Source organism: Aquila chrysaetos, chromosome 18 (genome assembly GCF_900496995.4).
Source record: "Aquila chrysaetos chrysaetos chromosome 18, bAquChr1.4, whole genome shotgun sequence".
Taxonomy (NCBI): Eukaryota; Metazoa; Chordata; class Aves; order Accipitriformes; family Accipitridae; genus Aquila; species Aquila chrysaetos.
The window spans coordinates 25,524,289-25,546,754 of record NC_044021.1 but is presented as its reverse complement, the minus strand read 5'-3'; the positions used below and the strand labels follow the sequence as shown (position 1 = coordinate 25,546,754).

Below are 22,466 nucleotides of genomic sequence, written 5' to 3'. Positions count from 1 at the left end.
GAGAGGAAACAGCCTCAAGTTGCGCCAGGGGAGGTTTAGATTGGATATTGGGAAATATTTCTTCACCAAAAGGGTTGTCAAGCATTGGAAGAGGCTGCCCAGGGAAGTGGTTGGGTCACCATCCCTGGAGGTATTTAAAAGACATATAGATGTGGTGCTTGGGGACATGGTTTAGTGGTGGACTTGGTAGTGTTAGGTTTGTGGTTGGACTCGATGACCTTAAAGGTCTTCTACAACCTAAATGATTCTATGATTCTATGAATAAATGCTTTTATGAAGTACTTATAGGTTTTAGATGTAGATCTAGGCTTTTTCATTTCTACATTAAATCCTTTGCAGAGAAGATAATTTGTATACAGATGCATCTTGCTCCTTTTGTTAGCTTTAATTAGTTAACACTGGATTTTGTGCATTTCATTGGTTTTTTGCAGATGACGTTCTCATGTGTTTCATAAGTCAATTGTGCAGTGCATTGACCTCAAAAATATTCCCATCTCTGTTTAAACACAAGTCTACCTTTGAATTCAACATGATTTTAGTTAATTATTAACATCATTGCATAGAATACCTTTTAATTTTAGACACTTAAGACTGTATACTTAATCTATGGTTGCACTTAACAGGAACTGGATCAAACAAATCTCTGCATGCAATCTAATCTCCTCAGACTCTGGTTAAAATATAGCTCCTGGTCTAAAGTCTGTTCACTTTAGCCCATCACTCTCTTTGTGCACACCTGGTGTCTCTGTTCAGATATTCAGGAAACATGAACTGAGGATGAAAGCACATTTTACAAACGTATGAGGGTTAATACAGCTAAACAAAGCATGGTTTGAACGTGGTACTCTGTTTTTTGTTGTAAGTAATAATAATTCTGTGGGGAAAAACTTTTTCTGCCTGATCTTTGCAGGCTCTGCTAGTTTTTTATTGCTTAGGATACAGTCAGTTCCCTTCTCTGAAATACATTGTAAAAGCACTCCAAATTTTAAGACATTATGAACTCTTCAAATTCAGCCATTTGATCAGGGTGTCAAATCAGCACAGAGACAAAATGGGCAAGATAGGGATGAGACACAGCTGTTTTAAACTGAACCCACTCCGTGATAATCCATCTCACAGTCTACTCTTTCTATTTCATCAAGCCCCCCTCCAACAAAGAGAAGAGGGAAGAGAAGTGGAGATTCATGAGGCAAATCCTACTGCTCTCATTTCTCTGACCGCTACGAATGCAGAGGAGCACAGACAAAACAGAACACAGGCTAGAGAAAAGACAGTGAAAAGAGTGGGATGGAAGAGAAATACCACATACAATTCAAACATAGGTGAGATGGAAAAGAAACAGAGAAAGTAAAACAAAACCCAAGGCGATTATGATAAGTCTTCATTTTAACGTCAAGACGTTACAATATACAAATGGCTTCTACTGTCACATGGAGGTGCACACACCGTCTGATTTCAGACACATTATTTCAGTAGCCTAATATTAGAGTGATCAGTTTGTACGTAGTCAGTGAGAAGCAAACTCATCTTACGTGCTCAGAAACTTGATTTTCGGGAAGTCACTGTCCGACCATTGTCTCTATGGCTTGGCCTGCATTCTTAATTCTGACTCCTGAATTAAATGCCTACAGCTATACAGCATAAGGATCCCATTGAGAACTTCTCCTATTAGCCTCAGCTTTTTATTCAAGCCCAGGTACAACTTGTATTATGGACACCACAAAAAGGATTGTGATAAATCAACCAGCAGAAATCATTCAGCCTCAGGGGACCAAAAGCTACCACCAAAATAGTTTCCATTCTTCCAGCTATAGGTGGTAGGTTCAAGAGAAGAGGTAGGCTCTGTCAGAGGGGAAGAGCAAGCAGAAATGGGGGAGAAAAAAAGATAACCCGAAGCCTTGGGAAGGCACCTGACATTTGACATATCTGCCACTGGGGTCCTACTGAAGCAGCCCGTTCACCTCAGTGCTCTGCTTTGCTGAATGACAACTCACTACGGAAATGATCACGTCTGTCTGACAAACACAGTCCCCAGGGACTTTCCGTCCACTCTTCTGTGCCAGCACTCCAGCACCTCTGATATAGACATCACGCATGCTTGGTCTCAGCACTTGCTCCAGTCTCTGTGTTGCGTGTTTGGATGCATGCTTCCAAAATCTCAATTCCCTATCCAGAAGTGCTAAGTTTGCACTGACTCACGTCAGGGCTGGCAAGAAGGTTCCCAGACCCAAATGTGCTTAGGTAGAAGGATAAAATGCCATGAAGTGGTAAGCCTTTCCCTCCTCCAAACCCTGGCTGAAAGAGCAGGGAAGCTTAGAAAACATTTTTAAACAAGGGAGAGAAAGGAGCAGAAAAACTCTCCAGAAAGTACATATGCTTGAAATCCTATGCTGTTTGGGGAGCTGGAAAGGAATTCAAACAGCTTCAGGTGGACAGGACCTGCCAGATCCCAGTGCCCAAGGAAAAGGAGAAGCTGGAGCTGACAAATGAGCTCCACCACTTGCCCTAACTCATCCACACGTAGAGCCTGTCTTATGTCCTTCACCTGAATGAAGCTTTCCCAGTTTTTCTACTGTCTTCCCCTTCATCCCATCTCTGTTTATCCTCTTCACTGTACCAGTCCCTTTCCCCTTCCCTTCCCTCTCACACTTCTTTCTGACCAATCATTCTCAAGTGACTTGTGAGAATATGAGTATTTTCTACATTTTCTGCTATGCACAGTTCATCCCTCCTCCCCCTCCAAGAAAAAGCAGCAACAAATGAAGACTGGAGTTAGATGCTGTCCAACCACTCAACATCTGATGAAGTCAAACCCAACATCCATAGACTGCATGGCAGGTACAAGTTCTACTAAACACCACTTTAAGGAAGCCAGCTCAGAAGATAAAAATCTATGTGGAAGCCCTTGCAGCTTGGCAGGCTGTACATTCACCAGTTAAACCACCTATGCTAGGCACATACCTGTAACAGGAGCAAACTTGTTTTTAAATGGCAGCATTGCCCTTCGAGGTAACGGATGCTATGTACCAGGCAAGTAAAATTTCAAGCAGTTGAAACCATTGGTACACTACCAAATCATTATTTTAACCTTGAGACCTGCATGCTCAGACGCTGCATGTGCACACTAGCTGAATCTTGTCAACATCAAAAAAATCTGGGATTAGACTCCTTGGTCTCCAGAGCTCGTTGCTAGTTCTGCCTTGTTTGTCCAAATAACCCTACCCATGCTTGCAGGGACACACACGTATTTTGGCACAACATAAATAAGGCTGCAGTTTCAGAGCCCTTGGATGAGGTGACCTTTAAACAGAGGGGGGGTTCTTAACTCTATGGCATGATGCCAGACACTGAACATGGGGAATAATGACAAATGGCTAGTAACTGCTGCTTGATGCAGTAAGCATTGCCTATCCTACCTTCTGTGGGCAGAATTCAAGAATCCGGTCCTCCAGACATGTTTTTTAAATGAGGAGGAGCTCCAGATCTTGCCCTGTACATATGTTGCATTTCCACAACGAACAAGCTTCCCTGCCTGGAGCGGGAAGCTCCTCGAGCCCCTCACTTCTATTCTGCACAGTCTTTATGCAGGAACATCTACATTTTGCAGCCTTGAGATGTGGTGAACTGGAAATACTGCAGTGGCTTGAAGTAAATTAAAAATTTAATTTTTTTGCTGAATTAAATATGAAAATTAATAATATAACTAGCAAAGTACCCCTCATGTAGTTATATTAATTTTAACGCAAAATTATGTTTTGAAACGTCAATTTCATGACATCTTCTATTCTGAATTCCTCCTAGACAGATGCCTGTGGTAGCAACATCAGCCTTCCCAACAAAAGCTGACAGGACAAAGCCAGAGCTCTGGGTGGGAGCATTGATGCTTTTGGCTCTTGGAAAGGCAGGAGATGGTTTGGATTTCTTTCCCTCAAACACATGATAGCAGAGGCCTTTCGCAGTTTGGGGTTACAGATGCATTTCCCCATTCTTGCCCTGCTATTAAAGAGGATGAAAATGACCTAAAATGGTCTAAGGTATCTCTGTAATTTCTCTCACCAGCAACCCACTTCCCCTACATTGAATTGCCATTGCCATATTCAGTAGAGAAACACTTAAATTCACTAAACGCACTTGCTCACTTAAAGGATCATCTGATAATGTTATCAGACTTCAGTTTTAATGTTTAATAATGAATCGAAAGGATTAGAAAACTTTGCACTTTCTCTAATGCAATTATTTCAGTCAGCTCACAGAGCAAGGGTGTTAGCATTTTTAAGACCTTGTTCTCTATAAATTTGTACTTTCAATGGACTTACCTACGCAATGCAGTGGGAATGAATGGATTCCACTGTGAAGACGATGGCTTTAAAAATCAAGTAAAATATGACTGATCCAGTTATGTGCAACATCTTCAACAATCATGCTGACTCCTTCAAAAATCACCTCCCCTTTCAAAAACACCGGGACAGATACAAGAGGTAGGCTGGCAGGCTAGTTAATCGTGCAATGGATGCAATAGATGAAAACACTTCACTGATATCTTGCTGGAGAACATCAGCAGACCAGCGATCATGAACACACACTCTGATACGAAGTTTCCAGAGAACTGCTTCAGTGACAGAAAAGTGAGAAGCTCAACTTCAACAACAGTCCCTCCTGTCCAGAGGTTTTTGGCCCAATAGGTTTATATGACCCACTGAATGAGGTGAGCTCTTGGGGCCATGAAAGCAGGTAGGAAAATAACATCAACATTAAGAAAACAATCCAGGTCTTTTGAGTGATGCTCAGGGTGGTTATTTATTTACTAATTGTTTTTGCAGTTGGGCTAGCAAATGAACAGCTCATGCTCCCCATGAGAAAGCTCTCCTCTGTTCAGAGCTCCTTCAGCTTCTGCCAGATTGCTTACCATCATTCTACTTGCAATACCAGCAGATACACAGAAACATTGGGGTAAAATACAGCTACGGAGTTCATTTTACAGCATCACTACTACGGACAGGGGTTTGTTTCTGAGCAGTTATTTTCATGCTGCAAAAGGACGTGTCGTTACTCATAAAGCATACATTATTCTGCAAGTGCTACAGACAATAAATCACTCTGCCAGATCCCAGTATCTCTGGCACTCTCCAAGCCTGCTGGTTTCTTCCCCTATGTTGTCATGCTTTAAATCTTATTACCATCAGAAAGATCACCAGGAATCTCAAGCTACTTCAGTTCGTTGCCACCCAGCCTTCCCCTCCTGTGAGGAAGTCTCCATGAGCTGCACTGTCTGTGGTGCTCATGAGTTAAAAATGGAAAATTAGGAGGTAATTAACCCAAGGACTTTGTGTGTAAGACTTCACTACAGCATCCAGGGCTCATTCAGGGTTGCCAGTGGAGCAGCTTTTTCACTTGATTCTGACCTGCCATGGCAACATTCGTACTGCATAGCTCTGTGGAGAGAGGCTAGTTATGTGGTGCTCTGTGGACGCACAAACAGGCTCCACGTCAGCACAAGTAGTATAACCACACAAACCACTTTATACCTGCACTAGGTATCCGTGCAGAACTGTCACTCCGAGTGCCTGCCCTGATGACTTTGCTCACAACTAGATCTGCAAAAGGCAACAGGCCCTTGGCAACTCCATTACCAATGGAAAAGAGGAAGGTGACCAAGATGGTGACCTGGGCCAGTCGAGTTGAGGAAGATGCTTCTCTAATTTCCATCTTCCCACTCTGCAACTCCAGGATGCTTGCTGCTGCTTTGTTCCACCTTTACCTGACAGGCCAGCGTAGCAGCTAGCCAGTTCATTATGCAGCTAGGAGGATATGCATGACTATTTCACTTTCGGCAGTGGAAAGCTGCTCTAATTTTCTTGTGTTGCCAGAAGCTCCAACAGGCTCTCAAAGAAGCTGGAGACTGCCAAGCGTAGGAATGATTTTGCACCTCTTTTTCCTTCAGATTATGCTTCCTGACTGCCAAAAGAGGCTCCTTAGAAGGTGCTCTGCAGCTGAATGTGCTGGTCTAACTCATCAGGTCGTAGTTGCTGGAGCACTGCATTACCAGCACAGTCAAGGAAGAAAAACTTGATGTTTGGCTAAATGAGAAAAATAGGGGAGTTTCATAGTTACTAACAAAAAGCTAGGCTCCAGCTCAGTTTTAAGTCTGTACTTTGGTAAATATTTGGTATGTCTTGTCCGCTAAAGAACCTAGAGCCTGGTCTCTACAAAGACCCTTTCCTCTCCCTCCATAGTGACAGTACTGAGCAGAAGTGTTTCTGAGGCACTGTCCTGGTTTTGGCTGGGATAGAGTTAATTTTCTTTCTAGTAGCTGGTGTTATGTCTTGGGTTCAGTAGGAGAAGAACATTGATAACACACTGATGTTCTCAGTGGTTGCTAAGTCATGTTTAGACCAAGTCAAGGGTTTTTCAGCTTCTCATGCCCAGCCAGCAAGAAGGCTGGAGGGGCACAAGAAGTTGGGAGGGGACACAGCCAGGACAGCTGACCCAAACTGGCCAAAGGGGTATTCCATACCATGTGATGTCATGCCCAGTATATAAACTGGGGGGAGTTGGCCAGGGCGTGAATCGCTGCTCGGGAACTAACTGGGCATCAGTTGGCGAGCGGTGAGCAGTTGCATTGTGCATCACTTGTTTTGTATATTCCAATCCTTTTATTATTATTATTGTCATATTATTACTGTTATTATTATCATTATTATTTTCTTCCTTTCTGTTCTATTAAACTGTTGTTATCTCAACCCACGAGTTTTACCTTTTTCCTTCTGATTCTCTCCCCCATCCCACTGGGTGGGGGGGAAGTAAGTGAGCAGCTGTGTGGTGCTTAGTTGCTGGCCGGGGTTAAACCATGACAGGCACAAGGCTTATGTGCTCAACAACTCTGTGATAGTTGTATCATGCAATACTACAGAACACCCCAGATTTAGCTCCCTGAATTTTACTTGTCCTAGGATATTACTTCCAAACAAAACTTCATTATTTTGTTTTCTTGCTACCAACCAACCTCTACTGTTAACACAAAAGAGCCATTGAAGAAACATGCACAAAAATAACTTTCATTGTCTCTCCTCCTGAAAATTTTCAATAACTAACATCTCATAAAATGTGAATTCATATCCCATTTGCTTGCTCATCAAGTAAAAAGTAAACATGGATATAAGCATCTAAAAATCTGAATAAAGATCAGTAAATAAGTAGCTAACAGCTACTTAATGAGGATGCTTGAAAGGAAAGCATGTAATCTGATTTGTACTGCATAACTCTTTTTGTATTATTTATTTTACACTTTAAATGACCTCATTTTATTTAATGCATTCAGCCGTCTCAGTAGCTCACTCTGACACAGAGCCATTTAGCTTAAGCTCTGATCAAGCAGCTGCTCTGCAGTTCATTCAGTCGCTTTCCCAACACAAAAATTTGCTCTCCAAAGTCAATCCCATACAGCTACACGAAATAAGTATTTGGCTGCTGAATACTTCTATACCCTGATGGGAACTTGCAGCCCCATTTGGTCTCAGAAACCCTGTGCTGAAGCATATCATCATACTCCACAAGCCCTAGCTTCAACTGAGTCAATAGGAATTGAAGGGGCTATGGAAGCTGGCTCCTGGAGAGGTCAATCCTCAGGCTTTTGAGGGGCTGGAGCGGAGGGGACCCCTGGGAACACTTGCCAGACAGAACTGGTCAGCAGGAAAAATACAACCAATGCTATATAGCGAGTCCAGTTCATAATATAAAATTCTGCATCTCTGTAGTCATTACAGGGATGTTTTTGTGGCTGTAAAGGATAGCTTCATGATCTAGAAGGGAAACAAAGTGTGAAATAAATATGAGACATGAGCAAACACAGATGGGTTTATAGAAAGAGAGTGGGAGACAGAAAGCACTTAGCTAAACCTCTTGTGGTCAACTAAGAAATGTAAATTGCACTGTTTTCAGATAAAATATGAGAATGAACTAAGATCACTTGGTGGTTTTATGCTTACAATAACTAATAAATCAAAAAGAAATATGTAATTTCCTGAAACACTGTGAAGGAAGAGGAGGAGTGAAGGATAAAAGGCTTTGAACAGAGACAAATATGGTATAAAGCAGATACTTCATTATTTTAGAGCCTAATCCAAGCATATGCTGAATCCCTGCACTTTTCATGTAAGTTAGCAAGTGCCAAGCAGCTTGTAAGAAGCTCTCTGCCTCTCTCAGAATCAGGACCCTAGTCTGCTATATCACCTAAGAAAACCAAGTAAACACATAACTGGTACTAAGACCATGCTTAAATATATATAAATATATGTGAACACTTCCCTATAAATTTTTTTCCCCCTATAAATATCCCATACATATACATATATATGTATATACATACATAGATATATTTCCCTGAACAGGCAGGGAAATGACAGACATGAGATCTGAGACATTAAATGTTTGTGGGTCTCCAAGCACAGCCCTCAGGAGTGCAGGGCCAGAAAGCACTAAGGGTCAAATCAGCCACCAGCGCTCACTGGCTTCCAGTGGAAACACAGAGCTCGAATCTGGTGCCTGCACAGAGGCACCTAGCACTATCCGAGATACCCTGGGATCCCTGAGGATGGCAGATATGACAATGCCAACATCTGGATGCCAAGCAAGATGTGCTAGTACATCTAAAAGAGCACTGGACACCCATCTTTGGGCAACCAAAACTGTCCTAGGTGAGCAGGGTCCTTTAGGTCCTTTGAAAATCTCTGCACACAGAGCCTTTGGGGATTTATTTTTAATTTCTTGGCAGCAACAAAAGATCCTCCATATTCATAACTTTTTAAAGAATGGCACTCTTACATCAAAAGTCAGCACTGCGTATCAACTGATCTCTCCATGGAGATAAGATACTCACTGAAAGAGCAGAAGTGCTGTTCAAATAAAAAAATCAATGTAATTCTACCATGTCGTGGTGCATGTAAACCTGAAACGTTCTGTAATTAAAAGTTAAGCGCCATTCTGGAAGAAGCTTTCCATAAGATTCACATTAGGCAGCTATATTTATTACTAAATGCTTCCTGTTTTATCCAAGCTGAACATGTTCAACAATTTGTATTATGGAGCATAACTCCTTAATTCTCAAGTTAAATGCGATCACTGCAGACAGTGGTTTCACATGTACCCAGCCTGTGCATGCAAATTTCCGATGTCCGTAGCTTGGTCAGGTGTCTGCTCATACAAAGGTACTTTTGATGGGAACCAGCAGGAAATACATACGTGCATATTTATAACGATGAATGTGTATCTAAGTTGAAAAAGAGCGCACATTATTCCTTATTTTTAGAGGGGAGATACCTTGGTCACGCAATGGCACTATGAAAACCTGATGGTCCTTGCATAACAAAAGGGCTGTGGTTTTCCTTTCAGAGTACTCAAGCATCCCTTCTAAGGCACATACACATGCAGGAGAGCCAAACAGCAAAAGAGAAGCCAGTGAAAGGGTCAAACAATGTCAGTCGGTGTTACCTCTTCTGCTTCTGGATAAACATCGTTGTCTAAAAATAGTAAATAGCCTTCCTGATCCTGGACTGGTAAAGTGAGGCAGAAAGACTTGAAACAAAACTGCATTCTCCAGGAATCATGACACAAAAAAACGCTAGTTTCCTCCAAACCCTAGAAATCCTACTATTCATTATATTTATACAAAACCAAAGCCCAGCTATAAAAAAATAAGTAGAGCTAATCACCTAGATATCCCTTCTGTAATACATCCCATTCTCTAATCCTAATGCTAGGATCTCATGCTTTTGGCCTCTTGCCTCTGTTTTATGTATACTCTGCATTCCCACTGACTTAAGACAACTGGGAATTTGCTACAGTGAAAGGAAAATCAGGGTCATTGAATTCACCAGTCCGTGACAGTAAAGCAAGCTACTTTTCCTAATGTATGTACAGGCATCATATGAGCATTAATTGGCAGCTATTTCAGAATACTTGGATATTGTGTGTTTGCCACAGTGTCATGAAATGTTATAAATACACAGCTAATAAAGATGCCCAAACTGTAGATGCAGTCTTGCAATATGGACAGCCTACTTCCATCTAAATTAAGAAGGCTCATTTTAATTCTGGATACAGAACAGCGTAGAACGTCCTCGCTCTTTTTGCATGTAAACCTGTTAAGATTTTCAGACTGATGGTTATTTTCCACACAGGGAACCAGCGCTTCCTCAGCTCCAGCAGACCTACCGGATCCTGTGTGGTTCTACCAAATGAAAGAAAGAAGAGAAAGCAAAGAATTAGAAACCACTACAAAGGAGCTTTCCTGAACACCGAGCCCAAAATTGTAGGGACAAGATGGGGACAAGGTGAGAGAACAGACAACATGGATCCTCATTTCCACCCCACCTACCACTCCTAAACTCCTTTATTTCCACCTGAGAGATACAGGAGCAGTGAAAGCTCCACTACCCCCAGCCAAGCCATCCCAGACAGAGAGCAGGGAGGAATTTTATAGATATTATGGACATTTTCATTCCAAATTCTCCTGCATGTGTCATAGCTGTTGCTGAGCACCTCCCTTATGGACACCCATTCTTAACACCCCGTCAGTGTTTAAAGTTCACTCTCCTCAACCAAATCTTGAACTCCACTTTTAGTAAAGCATGAATAAAACACCTTCATCTATTAGCCCCCTTTCTGCTACTTTCCTAATAAAGAAAAGGCAAAGGAGTCGCTTGTGGTATCTTTTCTTACTTCTCATAATTTGGCAAATCTCTTCTCCTTTTAAGTAGATTCTTTACTCTCTCTCCAAGTTATTCTCCACTGGTGCAACACACTTTTCCTCTTGTCATGGACCCTTTCACCCCAAATAAATGTCTCACAGTATCAACTCACCATGCATCAGTTCCAGCTCCTCATTACCAGGTCCATTTTCTCTTCCGCAGAGACATGCATAATTACATTTATGCGGTATAGCATATATAAATCACCTATCATGTGGTCATACGTTCTAAAAAATTGACCTGCAATTGTTATCCACCACAAGAATTTCAGCCCAATTATTTCTAGCCATCAAATCTAAGCCGCAAAGTCAAAAGTTGACTGAATATGGATTACTGAGGCTGGGTTTTGGAAACAGTAATTTGTCATTTATTTACCTAAGTCCTACTTTCAAAGCTACTGTGATCTCATCCCCACAGGCCTTGGAATTGATTTTTGAAACAATGCTTAAATCACCTTTTCATCTGGCAAACTTTTTCTTGGTACTTGGTTCAGAGGTTGAGGTTCACCCTGCCTTTTCACATACTGCTCTGTGCACTGATGTCATCTGCTCTCCATCCTCGCTTACTGCAACAGGGCTGGTGAGTTACTATTACCACACAGGGAATACGTGGGCAACAAATGAAATTTTCCTGGCACTTGCAATAAGCAATGACTAATAGCTTTTTAAATTATCAAAACAGTGTCAAAAATAAATTATATTTAAGGTTACATTTTCGCCGCCTCCTTATTTGTATGTACAAAATATGCCCACATAATTGTATCAGCTAATTAGCTATGCAGCTATTCAAATGCATTTTCAAGTGCAGCTGTATATGCTCAAATGTAGATTTTTTTTCATATCTGAATGACTGTAAACACACAAACCAGAAGCCCGATGAAGATTTGGCTATTTAATCTAGAGGATATTGCATATTAATTAACACATTCTCAGTTTTAATAACGTAAATCATTGTTATGGTATCCCTTTATACGTTTGCAGTTTCTGCATTAAAAGAATCGCACCTGATTCATTGAAGAGAAATCTGGTCAGAGACTACTATAAAATTCAGAATGTGCAAAAGCTCCCACAAACAGAACAAGCAAACCTGTATAATTGGTCATTCACAATTTACTTCAGAGTCATTCTGTTTTACTGACTTATATTCCTATTGTTCTTAAAACCTTTTCCTAAGAGTTATTTTATGCTCTAATAAATGTTACTTTAAATCCTCCCATTTCTTTTTATTCAATCCTGCAAATTTTATTGCTTGAGACTTCCAGTAAGTATCTGCAAGAGTTACATTTAACCTTCCATACGCCCCTCTTTCTCATATAATCGTTTACCTTCTAGGACAAAGTCTGGTATCAAATTTCCTTTCTTTTTATTAGGCTTTTTTCTTACTGCTAGATGGCACGTGTAACCCTTAGGCTTACAGTTTTACTAAGTTAGCTAACTGTCAGCACTTTTCATCTTCCCTCAACTTCTTTTCCCTCCGCAGATTTATCTCAATTGATTACCTCTGGCAGTCCTAAAAACTTTCAAAATTTGGTCTGCTGAAATTCAATACCAGTGCAAGATGACATAAGGACAGTCTATGACCTTGACAAGAGATAATGACAAATTCTGAGCACACACCTCTAGTCAGCCTTGACTAGTCTTATTTGAGTTCCCATTCAATGCCTAGAAGTGTAACTGGGACATACTATACAAACCATGAAACCAAAAGTGCATTCTTCTCCTAGAAAAATATATATTTCCTTCCCTTTCCCAGCCAATGAATAAACCAACATTTCTAAGTTTTCCTTCTCCTCATCACTTTTACAATGCTCCAACTACTTTGAGTGGAATCACACCATCTGACTGCTTTCCCTAAGGTAGATGGATACAGATTATTTTAACATCTCTTTCTTTTTTTCCTTCAGGAGGTCGAGGCCAGCAAATTTTATACCTGACCACTAACATGCTGGAAAGTCAAAATTTAAACAAATACTTTGTATGCCTCCTGCTCTAATTTTTGCTCTGAAAATGAGTATTTCTTATGCTGATTTGAAACATGAGAAATAATCATGTGTAGCCATAAAAGGGCCACATATATAGGAAAACAAAATCTGTTGGTTACACTGAGCTGTTTTTGTCATATCTGGCCTTCTGGCTCTACTCCAACCCCATCACTCTAGTTATGTCACTGACTTACTACCATTTGCTCATCAACTCATGGCAGCGCTCCATGACTTCTCCAAGGTGATTCACAGAGCATGAGATGCAGCTTAAGGTAGCTTCAAATGACAATAAAACGTGCAACTTGCCAGACCAAATACAACTTCTCTTCTCTTTCTACTAGCCCCAGTCTCCTCCTACCTGTGCTTCCCCTCCCAGCCTGCACATCTTTCTGAGCAGGAGGAAGGACGTTATTTGAAGCATCAGCCTGCAGATGTTTCCAAGATGTGTCCACGGTTAAGTGAAGGTGTTCCTTTGATTTTTGTCCAGCTCAGGAGTGGATGAAAGTAAATGGACTTTTTCTTTCGTGATTCTTTCTTCTGCATTTAGCTACTTCTGAAATGCTTTCCAAATGTTTTCTCAGGGTTTGGCCTAAAATCTTGGTATGCTGCCTCCTGAAATTCTCCTCCAACATATGTTATTTGCCTTGAAGTTGATAGTGTCTTTCCACTTCAGAAAAAACTTCAGTCAGAGGAACCATGAGATTCTCTATTTCCAGACCAAATCCATTCAGTTATCAAGGAAAGAATTAGGTCTTCTACAAAATTGAGTTAGGGCATCCAGAGAGGAAGCTGATCTGCTAAATAAGGAGGTGCCATTTTGCACAGTGACTTTTCAGAGCTGAACTGCCATATGCTGCTGTCTACCCCTCCTTCACTCGCATCCTCTCTGGAGGGAATCAGCTCTGTGTACTGCAGTCCACTAGCTCAGTCTTCCCCAAAATTGTGTGTACTTCACAACTGGTATCTAGTTGCAGGCTAATGTCTTCTCACCCCACCCCAAGGTGCTGAAATATGTTTTCAGCTCTTTAAGCACCCTTGAAAGGAGCAGATGCATCTTTTCCACACACATTGCACTGGGTGATGCAACAGGGACGCAGGCTCCTTGGAGGTCCCCTGGCAGGCTGAGTCACAGGCACGAAGCGGCTGATGGGGAGAAGTGACAGCCGCTCGCTCTGTGTGTGACACCGTCTTTTTGTCTCCGATTCCTCGCGTGTAGCACATGGGGTTGAGGAGGTGGAGGGAAGCCACAGTCTTGTTCTGATTCTCTTGCACCATACCAAGGAAGGAGAGGAGAGAGGCAGTGGGAGAAGAGCTAAAGCTCTGCTAGGCTCAGCCTAAATCTATCCCTGTAACATGTGTTAACAAAACAACAGCTTAACCATGTGCCGTTAAGGCTGAGCAGTACCTTCTGCGTAAAGACAGACTCTTCAAAGTGCTCTACAATGCTAATGCCCATAAGGAGTCAGGACTGTCTACTGCACTAATACTCAAAGTTCTTACAGCTTGGTCCCCATCTTCTCTAGCCACACACGCACCCAACCACTAGCTTCCCAGCCCTTCCCAGGTGCAATAAACCTATTGCCCTCAAAAAGCTTTGAAATGGAAGCTCCAGCCCAGACCTCCCTCTTGCAACCTCACCCAAGCCTTCTCTCCTGCCACGTCCTGCATGCCAGCTCACAGAAGGCACTCCTAACACCACCCCCCCGCCTGCCTGCCTTGCCCCCCCTCCAAAGGGACTTTGGCATCACTTTGTGCACATCGTGCCTCTGCAAAGCTCCAAGGGACTTGCTTCTCTCTCTCTCACACCCATGCCTGCCTCTCCACTCAATAAAATAAATAAAAAAAAGGATGGAAGTCAGGGGTCAGGTCTCATACTTCTTCCCCAGAGAGGCTGTCCCTTCAGGGAAAGGCAGGCACTGGCAGCAGCCAGAACCGTATCAGCGTCAGTAAGTGCAACTGCAAGGAAGAAAGCACCCAGCCTGACACACAAACACATTGCATTAATGACCTTTGTCTCATTTTCTATTAAAAACATTTAGTTTCCTTCAGGAGCTATGGATTTAACAACCTTGACTGCTACCGTGTTGTTTGTTTCAGAGACACTTTAAGGCATCTCAGAACACGCAGTAAAAAATGCGGGTGGGAAATAAAAACTGATAAATGAAACTTCTTTTACATAATTACAAAAACCTAACCATAACTGTACTAATATCGTACTTATTGCTGTGCTGTTGAGAACCCACTGGTGTAGCAGAAATGTAACATGGGTGAGTAAGCAACATAAAAATGTTTTTAAATCCCTCCTTGGATCCCTGGAAACCCACATGTTGTTTCCTGGCACTACAACACTTACCAGTTGGCTTGGATGAAATTACGGAAGTGGCAGAGAGATACCCGTTTCATCACCACATTCATTCATCACCCTTTATCCTCACTCTCGCTGTATGAGAAGCAAGCTACATGCCACCATGAATACAGGGCACAGTATCATGGTCCCTCTCGCCTTTGCCTTCTCAATCCAGCCCCAAGAGTTTCTGGCACGGGTGGCACAGCTTCAGCATGGGAGTTGAAGGGAATGCCCAGCCAAGAAGTCAGAGCGCTGCCTCAGATGTTCAGAATCAGAGGTTTTCACTCCAGAGGGCAACTTAGTACCCAGACTCACGGCTCCAGCTCAAGAGCACTGTTGTCCCACCTCACTGCCCTTCCAAAGCAAACAGTGGGCTCAGCTCTGTCCTTTCAAAGGATTGAAGGCGACTACCCCTGAAGACCATCCCATTTTAATGGGACTCAGGGAGGCACATGCTCACGGCTTTGTCTCGGCCTTGGCTATGCGGCAGGGGTTCAGAAACACTCCTGCGGAGAAAAAAACCCAAATGATAATGACGATGTCTGGTCTGGAGCGCTTTCTGCCTTCTGCAAACAGGTACAAAAACTGACCGTATCCTGAATCTATGCTAAAGATATCTAGATGCCTATTTTCCTGCCTGTTCCCACACTTTCTAGTACTCTGGTTTCCAGAGAACGGAAACTCAGCTGTGCAGGCTGCAGAAAAGCTTCGGGTCACGCTGCACAGCTCTCCAGTTGAGTAACTGGGGAGCAGGACAGGAGAGTGTTACAGAACAGATCTGTTCAGGGACTCACCTGTAGCACACACTCATGGTGCGGGCAGCACAGAAACCAAACCTGGGGCTTAGGACTTCATTCAGAAACCTGAAGTCAGGCACTGCTGAGCCTTAGCTTGTAAGGACCTACACCTTTTTTCAGAGACAGCCCAATGAATACGCAGGTGATGACTGTGAAGGCATCTCTTTGAGACACGCATTATCCCTGCGAACGGATAAGTGAATGCACAAAATGAACGGAGACAAAACTCATGCTCATGACAACGGAGGACAGAAAATAATGGCAGGTGTATGGATAAACAGCCTGAACACTGTTCTACTTTGACCTCGTACCATTTTAAGTCAAAACACCAGTCTGTGCAATTTTACACTAACTTATTTTAAGTGAAAGTGGATCATTATGCTTATATTGTGACTATTTGAATACATTTAATGGCCAGCTGAAATTCCAGCAATGAATGGCTCAAAGTCAGGCCACCTCTACTAGCTTTCATAAATGGAAATAGGATGGAAAAATCAGTAGCTCATACAACAGAATTCACTTGAAGGTTCAAGGAACCTCAAAATGCGCAATCACAACATATCCCGCTCTTAGGAGCGGTTTGCTCCTAGACTCAGACACTGCATTTTCCTTTACATTTTGAAAATAAAGGGTCTGATTTCTTTTATACCTTTCTGTGCTATTTAATATAACTGCAGCTGTGTCTCTTGCTTCATTATTTTGCACTGAAATCTCCAGTGATGCATAGAATAACTTAAAAATTGTAGAGTAGGATCTTTCTGTGGTACAATTACTTTTTCTTTTTTCTTTTTAATAATGGTCCACTTTTAAGAATGCCAAGAGTGGTATAAACTGACATACTCCAGTGGATTCTCGAATTCTTGGAAAAAGATAATTAAGAAAATATTGCTCTCTGTCAGGATTGCAAATTATTTCTGTGAATTCCCCTGAGATCTGTACTCTGTCTCCTCAACAGTTCTGCCTGCAACTGAGGTTGGTTGAGCTAAGGAAGGTACACAGGCAATAACTAGGTTATTGAGAAGGAAAGCACTATCAAAATCCTGTTAAGTAGGTCATTATGGGCCTCATATAGCTCTTACAACAAAGTTCAAGGCAAGGACTACAGCATATGATGCCAGGACCCTGTAGAGATCTCTGAAGTGATGGTGGCGAAGAGTACTGGAAAGAAAGATGAAATCTATCGTGTCTAAGCTACTGCTAACACCACAAAGGCCAGGATGGTGGTAATTGGCTTCTTTCTTCCAGGGAGATGCAATCTGAGTTTAAACAGGTATTAATCTGCACAGCTCACCAACTGCACACGCCACCATTGAGCCTACTGTTTATCTCGCTCCTTGTGCTTGTTAGCCTTCTACAATAAACAGTACCCTGAGCTTAGAGTTCTAATTGGTTAATTTACCCATACTTCCAGGGGTAAAAGAAGAACAAATAGACACCGTCCTTTTTGCAAGGATATTCAAGCATGAATAATCAGAACAAAGGATGCCAAGGAAGCAAAAAGTGGGGGGAAGAAAATCATGTCGTCAACTCTCTTTGATCTTTATATCATGCTTGAAAAATCTTCTCAACCAAGGAGGAGGCAAGAAAAGCCCAGGGAAATGCTAACTCCAGAGGCTTCAGAAAAGAATCAGGCTGCTGCCGTTATACCTGACAAATCCTCACATGACTTTGGTTTTTCACACTGATACATGCATACAGCAATATGCCGCGCCTTGTAACACTTTTTTATAAGCAGCTCAATTAATCCAGTTTATTAAAACATACTGAAGTATGAGTCTTGGATCATACACTGGTCTTCTCTCAATTAAGCTAAAGGTGGATCCCTTCATTTGGGGAATAAATTAATTCTAGGCAATCTTAAAAAAAAAAAAAGAAAAAAGAAAAAAAATCCAGCATTTAGAATTGTAGTAGGTCATTGCATAAGGGGCCATGTTTGATATGAAACAAAAAAGTGTGTTTCTGAGAAGCACGCACATAACACATGTATGGCATTTGAACAGGTGCTATTTGTCACAGTCTACCACAGACACTGTCAGAGCTTACAGAGAAACACAACAGCTATTAAAAATGATTCACCATGCTTATTAACATGACAAAGCATAGGAACTGTGAGCTAGTAATTAGGATGTATGAGATTTTATAAATAAAAGGTTTTTAAATGTTCTGTAAGGACCCACTCTTAAAACTCCTTACTTACATGAGTCCATCAGCTTCAGGACACCAATGTATTCAGTAGGATTGTTTGTGTGAATAAGAATTACTCATGAAGTCTGGCAGGATTAGGCACTGAATATAAGCTCTTTTCACAAACTTTTATTTTAAAGTTAGACAAGAAATAAAATCAGAAGTTTTACTCTTGCTTAGCCTGAGGGCAATAAATTATTAATCCATAACTCTGAGGGTTTTAACTCCAGACCACAGTACAAGTACAAAGAAATACAAGAACAAACGTCTAGGACTGAGATGTGCTCTCATTTATACCAAGGTAGATCTGGACAGGCTCCTTTGATTTACCTCAGCATAGCCAAGAACATTTCTCTGCCATCTAGCCAGGAACTGCTCCCATTGCAGAGCCCCTAACAGCAGTCTGCAGAACAAATTCAAGTCCTTCTGCAGCCAGAGGAAGCCTGCACAGCACGAAGCCTCATAAAACCACCAGCAGAAGCTGGACAGAGAGTAAGGGGTTTAGGGAAACACTAAATTTAATACTAAACCAAGAAATATTTTAGTGACATTTACATTGAAGAATATACACACAAAAGGGGAGATTCGCAATCTACTATTATCAAATGCTGGGACACTCAAAAGTGTGGAGGATATGGTGCTTCTACTCTCAGCGGATAAAGAAAAGGTTGTGCATACCGTGCACTTCCAAGCCTCAAAGGACCCAACCTTTTGTTTCGAAATCAGTAGGTATAAAATGAAGCCTTATACCTGCTTCAAGACTACTTCAACTTGTCATGAAAAGACTTTTTAAATTTCTCTTATTTCTCTCTTTCATACGTAACCCTGAGGAACTTCCCTAATCCATATATATTTTCAAAGGTTTTCACAGGTTTTAGAGTCATACTCAGAATAAGTCCTTCCTGAAACACCTTTGATGACTTTACAGACATCTAACAACATTAAGAACTACAGCTCAAAGGCAAACCTGAACAAATGACCTTGAAAAACATGACAGACAAAGAACACAGCAAGAAAATTATTCTAGGTACAGAACTTACAGCAAATCAACTGTATCTGAACTAAAACTGGTATGACTGGAATTGTTCCTGCCTTCTTGTAGGCTGAAGAGTGGGAGGTCCCTACGGCACTGATGTGGTACCATGACTTTCCCTTAATCAACAAACACAAGTTCAACTGAATGACAAGCTGGAAAAGATGCATAAAACTTAGCTGGGAACTAAGACTGAATATATTAACGTGAGTACTGCCACAGGAACTGTCTTCACAATTAAACATAACAGGGTCAAGATTTTACTGTGTGCTTCTGGGTATTGAAAGACATCATATAAATGATACTGTTCAAACTAAGCATACTCATACACATCAACAGAAAGCACAAACAAGCCTCTTGCAGCTTCACTGATTGCTTAGGTCTGGGAGGCAAGACCGGTCATTATTCTGAGCATGGGGGTAAGCTCAGAACTAGGTCAATGTGCATTATTCTGAACAAATTTAACAGCTCAGCCGAACAACGTCTTGCAGCCTGAAAAGATGGCATAAGGTCCGGTAACGGTAACAAAGTGCTACTAGCCTGTCTGTGGAGACACACAGCAAGTCTCTGCCATCAAAACATAACTGCAAATTCATTACAAGAAAAAAAGAGGAGGGAAGGAAGCATGAAATAAGGAAAGATGGTATCAATCTTGATGGTCTATCATAATCTTCATTAACTACAAGCACGTTACAGCGATCTCCAAAAGCAATCATTTCTGATGTCAGAATTAGAAACTAAAATTTCTGAGGATGTGCTCCACATCCTGGGAAATATCTGCTTTTTAAAGTATTTCCTCCTTAACAGAATAAAATTATCAAAGGCAGTTTCTGAGGAAAGAGAACTCATTCTTGAGAACCAAGTAAAAATTTCATCCTGGCAGGTCAGAATAAAGTAGAATCCTAACCCATACAGACTTTAGCCTTGGAATAATATTTGAAAAGCTCTAACCTAAAGAGACTTGGGTTTCACTCCGAGTTTTGCTGAATGAATTTATATTGTGATTGCAGAGTCTCCATGGAGGCTCTGGCTTCCTGGCTTTACCAGATGAAAAAACTGCACTGATAATCTGAAGGAAGACAACTATTTCTCCTGCTGTCCCTCACAATCTATTCAGCACGGACTACCTGGGATTCTTGCACTTCACTCTGAGGAGTTCAAAACCCCCTCATCTTCCCTCATGCTCAGTCTATCCTTTATCCTATTATTTTGACCCTTCAATGATTTACAGTGTTGACAATGCACTTTCTCTAGCAATTGTTTCCATTTCATTTCCAAAGCAGGATGCTCCTCTTTTTAAAAATATAAAAAAAAAAAGCCCAGAACATTTTTCTACACACTGAAAAATCCATCCATCAGTGTGATAACCAACTTCAGACAGTGGGCTGGGCTCCTGGCTGACATTGCTTCACACCACCCATGCAAGCAACATGAACTTAACTCATTAATGGGAATCACATATCATTTCCTTCATTAATCTACATCACTTGTGCAGTTAAACCAGCATGTTCCCATTGTTGTCGATGCTGAATACGGTGTTCTTATATTGTTGCTTACCCAATTCAGTGTTGCTTCAGCTGTAACCAAATTTTGAGTTTAGATGTGAATGAAATCATTCCATCTCAGGCCAGTAACAGCCCAGTAATCCCAAACCCACCTGAACCAGCAGTGGTATAAGGCACAGAAACCAGGGCTCATGACCCATGCGCTGCTGAGCCCCATGGCAAGGGAGGGACTGAGGGGGAGGAGGAGGTAAAAGGGAGAGACTGTGAGATGATGCAAATTTTCACAACTTCAAAGTCACCATATTAGGCAGATCTGCCCTAAGAGATAGCCGTTTTCAGTTGAACGAGTAACCAAGCAGTATTTTCCTTGATTCAAACCTGGTTTGATGTGATGAAGATTTAAAAGCAATCACTTAGGTCCAGTTCTAGCTGCAGAAATTAAAAAGTGGGTGGAAATGAGCTTCCCATTCAGGATCCAGTTCCTTTCAACACCCTGGATAGATAAAATCCCAAAGACTCAGAAATCAGCGACACTTGAAGTTAGCTATATTTTTCAGGGGTACAAGGCTTGGCACAAAAAATTATTCTCACAGCTGTGCCAAATCCCTGGAGGATGGTTTATCCTAAAACTGACTCGTTTACTTTTTCTCCTTTTTCCTTCATCTGTCCAGTCTCTACTTAAACATTTTAAAATTACAGATGTCTTATAATTCAGACAGTGGGGTAAATATGCATAAAATGACGACACGTGTGAGGAGTTTCCTTCACAGCCAACACACAATGCCTGCTTTACAGTACCTCTGAGAAACCTTGTTTTCAGCTCATTCCAGTAATATGTCTGACTAGAAACATTAAAAAAAAAAAAAAAATAAAATCACAGGATGGCAAGAGATATACACATTCAGAATGGCTCTTCTCAGAAAATAAACATGTTTATCATTCCTCTCCAAAGTTCCCAGGGGACCATGCCCAAATCCCAGGTGTACCGAGCAAAGCCAACGTAGTGGTGGACTTGGTAGTGTTAGGTTAACAGCTGGACTCAACGATCAACCTAAATAATTCTATGATTCTGTGATGTGTCAGCACCCCTTTCCACCTGGGGGGTGATGGAGTTCAGATGCAGAAGGGTATCACCAGCACGCCCACAGCTGTTCCCACGGAGCTCCTATTCGCTGTAGGGTGAGCACTGAGCATCCTGGCACATGACAACCCTGCACACACACAATGCTGGATCTTACCCATTATTCCCTGCCCAGCTGATATCAACCTATTTATTCTGCTAACGGAGCCATTTATAGAAGGCTAAGACAAATGGTTCTAACTCAGTTGTCAAAAAACCCCTACACCACTAATATTTACAAAGTGCTTCTTGTGGGTACCATCTCAGTCTAAACATTATTTGTTTCTTCAAGAAACACAAAGCTCTGAAAATGAAGATGAGAATAATCTCCATAATCACCACTGTATGTAATTCTTCACTTTTTGAAACAACACTGAAAGGATACATTTTTGATGCTTTATTTTTGTTTTGTCTCAGTTGCTTTAATATTCCTAGAATCTTGAGTACAACATTTTTCCTTTTAAATGCTCATGTTCTTTCCCATTTGTCTAATATTGATTTACCTCCTGCCAGTTGTGCAGAACTCCAATTTAACATGTTTTAGTCGGATCCCTTGTTTTCAACAAACTTCACGAATGCTACCAAGAGAGCTCAGAAAATGAAAAACACTAGCTAACCAAGTAGCACAGAGCATGGAGAACCATTATTTGTGTAGATACCCTGTAAACATAGTGGCTTTACGTTTATTTTTACCAATAGCTGGCATCACAGTCTTAATAATTATCCTTATTTTTAATGTTGTTATTTAGAATCC

General features: G+C 41.5%; 1 protein-coding gene across 6 annotated transcripts in view; it reads right to left on the bottom strand.

Annotated features, from left to right (window-relative positions):
• Positions 1 to 22,466, bottom strand: part of KCNG2 (potassium voltage-gated channel modifier subfamily G member 2) — a 61,859-nt gene that overhangs the window by 35,253 nt on the left and 4,140 nt on the right. The window contains exon 1 of one of the 6 annotated variants that reach the window (XM_030042095.2): positions 13,085 to 13,425. The exons of the other annotated variants lie outside the window; for them this stretch is intronic. The gene's annotated coding sequence lies outside the window, so the exon portion shown is untranslated. Of the gene's footprint in view, positions 1 to 13,084; positions 13,426 to 22,466 lie in introns of those variants that run through there. 6 annotated transcript variants of the gene reach the window in all.